Source organism: Xenopus laevis, chromosome 5L, assembly GCF_017654675.1.
Source record: "Xenopus laevis strain J_2021 chromosome 5L, Xenopus_laevis_v10.1, whole genome shotgun sequence".
Lineage (NCBI taxonomy): Eukaryota > Metazoa > Chordata > Amphibia > Anura > Pipidae > Xenopus > Xenopus laevis.
In genome coordinates, this window is record NC_054379.1 from 12,837,997 (window position 1) to 12,844,840 (window position 6,844).

Here is a 6,844-nt window from a genome sequence, read left to right on the forward strand (position 1 = left end):
GGGGGTACATTATCCCCTATAATACATGAGTGATACTCAGAGTTCCCTGTATAACTCAGCCTGCAGCCTTGTGCCTTTATATGGTCACAGAACAACCCCTCAGTGACTTCTAATATCCTTATCATTTACAGTAGGGGGTACATTATCCCTTATAATACATGAGTGATACTCAGAGTTCCCTGTATAACTCAGCCTGCAGCCTTGTGCCTTTATATGGTCACAGAACAACCCCTCAGTGACTTCTAATATCCTTATCATTTACAGTAGGGGGTACATTATCCCTTATAATACATGAGTGATACTCAGAGTTCCCTGTATAACTCAGCCTGCAGCCTTGTGCCTTTATATGGTCACAGAATAACCCCTCAGTGACTTCTAATATCCTTATCATTTACAGTAGGGGGTACATTATCCCCTATAATACATGAGTGATACTCAGAGTTCCCTGTATAACTCAGCCTGCAGCCTTGTGCCTTTATATGGTCACAGAACAACCCCTCAGTGACTTCTAATATCCTTATCATTTACAGTAGGGGGTACATTATCCCTTATAATACATGAGTGATACTCAGAGTTCCCTGTATAACTCAGCCTGCAGCCTTGTGCCTTTATATGGTCACAGAACCCCTCAGTGACTTCTAATATCCTTATCATTTACAGTAGGGGGTACATTATCCCTTATAATACATGAGTGATACGCAGAGTTCCCTGTATAACTCAGCCTGCAGCCTTGTGCCTTTATATGGTCACAGAACCCCTCAGTGACTTCTAATATCCTTATCATTTACAGTAGGGGGTACATTATCCCCTATAATACATGAGTGATACTCAGAGTTCCCTGTATAACTCAGCCTGCAGCCTTGTGCCTTTATATGGTCACAGAACAACCCCTCAGTGACTTCTAATATCCTTATCATTTACAGTAGGGGGTACATTATCCCTTATAATACATGAGTGATACTCAGAGTTCCCTGTATAACTCAGCCTGCAGCCTTGTGCCTTTATATGGTCACAGAACAACCCCTCAGTGACTTCTAATATCCTTATCATTTACAGTAGGGGTACATTATCCCTTATAATACATGAGTGATACTCAGAGTTCCCTGTATAACTCAGCCTGCAGCCTTGTGCCTTTATATGGTCTCAGACTCCATCATTGAATTCTAATATCCTTATCATTTACAGTAGGGGGTACATTATCCCTTATAATACATGAGTGATACTCAGAGTTCCCTGTATAACTCAGCCTGCAGCCTTGTGCTTTTATACAAAACCCTTCAGGGAAATTTTAGATTCAAATAATTCCAATACATTCAACCACAAGGCTAATAATCTAATAATTATTAGTTCAGCTGGACTGTGTGACACAGAGAAAAACCATTACACTGCATCTGAACTAACAAATTCGAGAGTCATTGGGGAAATCTGTGGTACAACAAAACTAATGGTCTGAAGTTTCAAAAGTAAAAATGAAGATAATCTGGAAAGACTATTTATAAAAATGCGGCTGGCCAAGGAAACTCATTAGGTGCCAGAACATGGGGTTCTTTGCAGCTCAGGTAACGTTTTATGCAGGTAGCTGTTTGCTGAGACAGAAAGGGATCTTCTCTCACCTAATACAAAAGCACTCTGACTATGCTATTCACTATATATGTCAAGATATGTTTTTAATCATATTGTAATTGAAGTTTGTGCTTGGTCTTGGTAGGTAATTTTTGGCTGTGCTGTGATCACACCAAGTGTCAGATTTTAGATATGATACTCAACTTTGTTTCTGTTCTGTCTCCCCTAGTATTGGTCAGGGTTCTTGTTATGTAGTACCATGAGTTGTGTTCCTGTACAGCTGGGCTTCTAGCCTTGATCTTGCCTTTTCATATTTATTTGTCTGTCCTTTTGTCTTTGATCAGTCTGACATATGGATTCTCTGCATATCAGCCCTTGGTTCTGCCATCTGCAAACTCTTGACCTTATCATGTACTCTTGACCACTCTCTTGTCTGTAGAAGAGTAAAGGGTTTGTTCATATTTACTTAAAAATGTCCCTTTGGATTGACTCCAGTTTTGGTCTGGGTATGTTCAGAATTGGGAAGAGGAAGTCCAGGTTGAAGTGTGACATCTCCAGTCATCTCCAGGTTAAAGTCGTCTCCAGGTTACAGTCGTCTCCAGGTTACAGTCGTCTCCAGGTTAAAGTCCTCCCCAGGTTAACATGCTCTTTATTGGCTGAAGGTGTCAAGTAGTTGACCATAGTTACCATATGGGTCCTATGTCCTTGAACCCCATATGCTGGAGGGGGTGGATGGTGTTGGAGAGCTTGAGGTAGGAGGCCTCAGTAGGAGAAGTAGAAAGGAATAGTTAGATACAGTCATAGCTCACTCTGAAATAGAGAGAGTGAGTCAGGCTAAGGGCAGTTAACAGAGCAGCAAGAGGATCTGGAAAGGAGGGTTGGAGCATCACTCACCAACATAGGGACTCAACTTGATAGGCTGAGGGGTAGAGAGATTCCAAGAGGAGCACCACTGTGAGGACATTGTAGGGTTGCCACCCTTTTGTGCCAATAATACCTGCCTTCTAATTGGGATGTGGGTGGTGACATCATTCTGAGATGGAACGATGATGCAATGGGCTAGAGAAACAGGTGGGTTGGGTGGGAGAAATGGTAAATAGAGCAGGGAAATGGGCAGGGAGGAGACAGGCCTTTGCTCAAAAGGGAGTAAATGGCCATGGAGAGGGGCAGTGATGGGAGTGATGGGAGGGATTTATAGGCAGGGCTGCCACTCTTACAAATTCACTGGCAAATATATTGCAGGTATTTTTTTGATACTGGCACTTCATCCAGGTTGCCCTTTCTTGTTTTCGTGCCTCAATGAACTCTCATTTCTTTTACAGAAGAATCAATTATTCAGTAAATTTCTCTAGAAATATATCTCATATGTTCTGTGCAATGTTGCCTCTATGATCATCTTCTTATTACGAGGATTAAACGCATTGAGTGCCTGTTCCATCATCTTTTTTCTTTTGTATTATTTTCCCTTTTACTCTTTACAATCAGCACCTCGCACAAGCTGGAAGTCCCTATAGGCCCCAGGCAAACATCTGTCTGCAGGTCGACAGCCTCCCACAATGAAGCCTTTCCTGCAGTGTCACGAAACAAACACCACATGTGTCTTCGGCTCCCACGCAGTAGAATGGATAATAAGTTCTTCAGGAGGGCTGACATTGAATATGTTGACCCTGTTACAGAGAAAATGCTGGTTCAGTGAAACGAAGGCAGAAAGAACATTAATTCCGATGGTTTTCCTGCCTATTTGCCCTCTGTTTGTCATTTCCTTTTGTCATTTCAGGTGCAGTGGATTTTCCATTAATTACGTGTGCTTAGCAAAAATTAACGAAACCACTGGGATAACGTCTGCAGCATTCCATTGGTCTGTTTGTGCTGTAATACAGGAATGGGATTGGTTGTCCGGACAACTTTTATCCAGAAAATTCAGAATCATGCAAGATCGGACTGGGCCGGTGGGAAACTGCAAAAAAACCCAGTGGTCCCCCGGCTCTTGTGGGCCCCACCTGCCCAGATCCGCACCACCATCTGCGATATGAAGGCTTCTTAATGCCGGAAAAGCACTGCGCACACTTGCGGAACGCCAGCGCAGCATGGGGGGTGGATTGGTGCTAGAGTGGGGCCCAGGGCCCCCTAGTCCGAACCTGGAATTATGGAAAAGCCGTCTCCCATAGACTTCATGTTAAACAAATAAATCAAATTTTTAAAAAAATTATTTCCTTTTTCTCTGTAATAATAAAACAGTCGGTTGTACTTGATCCCAACTAAAATACAATTAATCCTTATTAGAGGCAGAACAATCCTATTGGGTTAATGTTGAAATGGATTTTTAGTAGATCTATGGTATGGAGATCCAAATTAAAGAAGAAAACCTTATCCAGAAAATACCAGGTCCCGAGCATTCTGCAATAACAGGTCCCATACCTGTATCTCTCTTTGGGGCAAATTCACTAAGTGCCGAAGCACCGAACGCTAGCGTTAATTCGCTAGCGTTTGGCATTTTCGTTACTGCTCAAATTCACTAACGAACGCTGGCGTAGTTTCGCTAGTGTTACTTCGCACCCTTGCGCCTGGTGAATTTTCGCTAGCGACGTAACTACGCAAATTCACTAACTTGCGCAGTGTACTGAACGCTACCTTTTACGCTAGACTTCCTTCGCCACCTCAGACCTGGCGAAGCGCAATAGAGTAGATAGGGATTGTTTCAAAAAAAGTCAAAATTTTTTCTAAGTCCCAAAAAACGCTGGCGTGTTTTCTACATTATGGGTGATAGGCTGAAAAAGATCAAAAAAATTTTTGGGGCTCCCCTCCTTCCCCCCTACATTTCCTGACTCATGGCAACTTACCTAGACAGTGGGCACATGCGTAGGGCAAAATAAAATTTTTATTTGATGATTTGAAGGCTTTCTAGGCATTTGTAGTGCTGATACTTATTCCTCCATTGAAATTTGAATTTGGCGCCATATGCAAATTAGCCTTCGCTAGCGTAACTTCGCTTTAAATAGCTAATCAACGCTAGCGCAACTTCGCAACCTTACGCTACCCCTGAGCGCAACTTCGGATTTTAGTGAATTTGGGAGCGCTGGCGAAACTACGCCTGGCGAAGTGCGGCGAAGTTGCGCCTGGCGCAACTTCGCATCTTAATGAATTTGCCCCTTTGTGTTCCTTCTATAAGTATAACAAACAGTATAAAAGGGAAAACACTAGAATTAGCACATTCCTTCATAATCAGCTATGAATATTCTCTTTGCCTCACAGCTTCTTCGCTGTCGTTAATGTGTTGAGAATGTGTTTTGAAACTTTATCTCTTCTTTCATTGAAAAAACGTTGTGATGATGAGTCTCGGCACTTGCACATGTTATCCCAGATAATTGTCACATTCGAGGTTCAGCTTTTATATGTTAATATTATTTAATTTTTCTGCTGGGGCTTCTTAAGGTACATTTGTTTGTGAGGCACATTGTGCAAAGTGATGTTTTTCAGTTGAAATACAGCGTTTTCCCCAGAACTCCAGTTGAATTGTGGCATTGGGGGCCCACTGGGGCTACCACACCAAGGACAGGGCCGTATTTATATATAGGCCCCTGAGGGCCTGTGCCTAGGGCAGCACGGTTTTGGGGGTGACCCTCAGGGTGGCTATTTTTTTCGTTTTTAAAAAAAATCCATAGGAAATCCAGTGACCGAGCTGAGGGGGTGGGGAGTAGGGGGTTCGAGGAACACTGTGGAAGTGACGTCAGTGCACACGATGTAGGGGGCCCTGACCAAGGGCCCTCCTTGGAATCTCCAGGGCGCTCCCCCCAATGTCCACCTTCTTCCTTTCCCTTAACTTTGCAGAGGCAAGACTGGGCCCACCAGGTTTTCTCCTGATGTCCCACCAGCCCAGTCCAACCCTGCACATGGCAGTAGCTGCTAATTTGTTGGCGCAAGTCTAGTGCTCCTATTGGTACAACCTGCTATGGGAACCATGGAACCATTCTTATTCTGTAAACACATTCACCCAACACCATGAGAGAAGAGAAGTCCTATAAAAGATCTAGACCACCGTCCTGCCTAAGGCAATGGACACACAGGCTGAAAGTTCCGGCTGTTATAAGCCTGAGTATTTTTGCAGGCAGAGAGAAGCAGATCTGCTCATTGCCCCTGCTCCATTGATTTGAATCTGGTCAGCCTCTGTATGCTCACACACCAGCTTGAGCCCAAAATTAAGAAAGGGGGCATCTCCTGGTTGACTATAACAAACAAGGGAAAGTTGTGCTCACCACTAATTTTTAACACCATTAAGCAGGGGTGCAATTAGGCTGTGACCACAAAATTCATATAGACAAATACAAGAGGTCCTCTGCGCTCAACTCATTATTATTATATTAAGTACATTGAGAAATTTTGTGCCTTGATCTACTAAAAATGCCTTACCCTTTCTACAAAACAGGGATTGTAATATATTTAAGCTGGCCAACTATGTCAAAGTCATCCCTGGTCTGGCCAGTCCTACACTCAACTTTCATTTGATTCTTTAAGATCCCAGTGGTGGCCAATAAAAGGGCAACCATGTTTGGGAGTTTTAATCTTGAAAGCAGCAATTAAGTTGGTAAAACTTAGTCCCTGTGTAAAATGTATAATGAAGCAATAGAATTCTTAATAAATCAGTTGAAAGTTGTGTGTAGTGCTGGTCAGATCAGGGATGACATTGACGTAGTTGGCCAGCTAAAATTTCAATATATGGACAAATAATCCCCATTTTTTTAGTAGCTCAAGGCACAAAATGTCTCAGTTTCCTTAATAAATTGATAATGGGTTGAGTGCAGATGACCTCTTGTATTTATCTCCTGGCTGACCTCAGCTTCAGCTCCATTGATCAGATTTAAATCAATGGAGCGGGGTCAATGGTCTGCTTCTCTCTGCCTGCAAAAATACACAGCCAGAGCCGCCAGCCTTTGTGCCCATAGCATTATTTATACCTGGAGGGGTTTGAGATGTTCCAAGCTAAACTAAACACTGATCTGACATGACATTCTGGTTCTACCTTAGGTTCATGCCCTGGAGACTGAATAGGTATTAAATTATATCAATGCAGATACCAGCAACAACCAGTAAGATTCCCAGCATTTACTTTCTCATATAGTAGTCGGTTCACCAGACATAATTGCTGATCTGTTTGGTTAACTGAAATGCAGAAGTCTACTTGCTATGACAATAAATCAAGCCCACTGTCTTCTCCCCACCTATTCTGCATGTACGTTCCAATTCCCCTTTTACTAGATAGGGAAGAACAATCTAGGGACACATT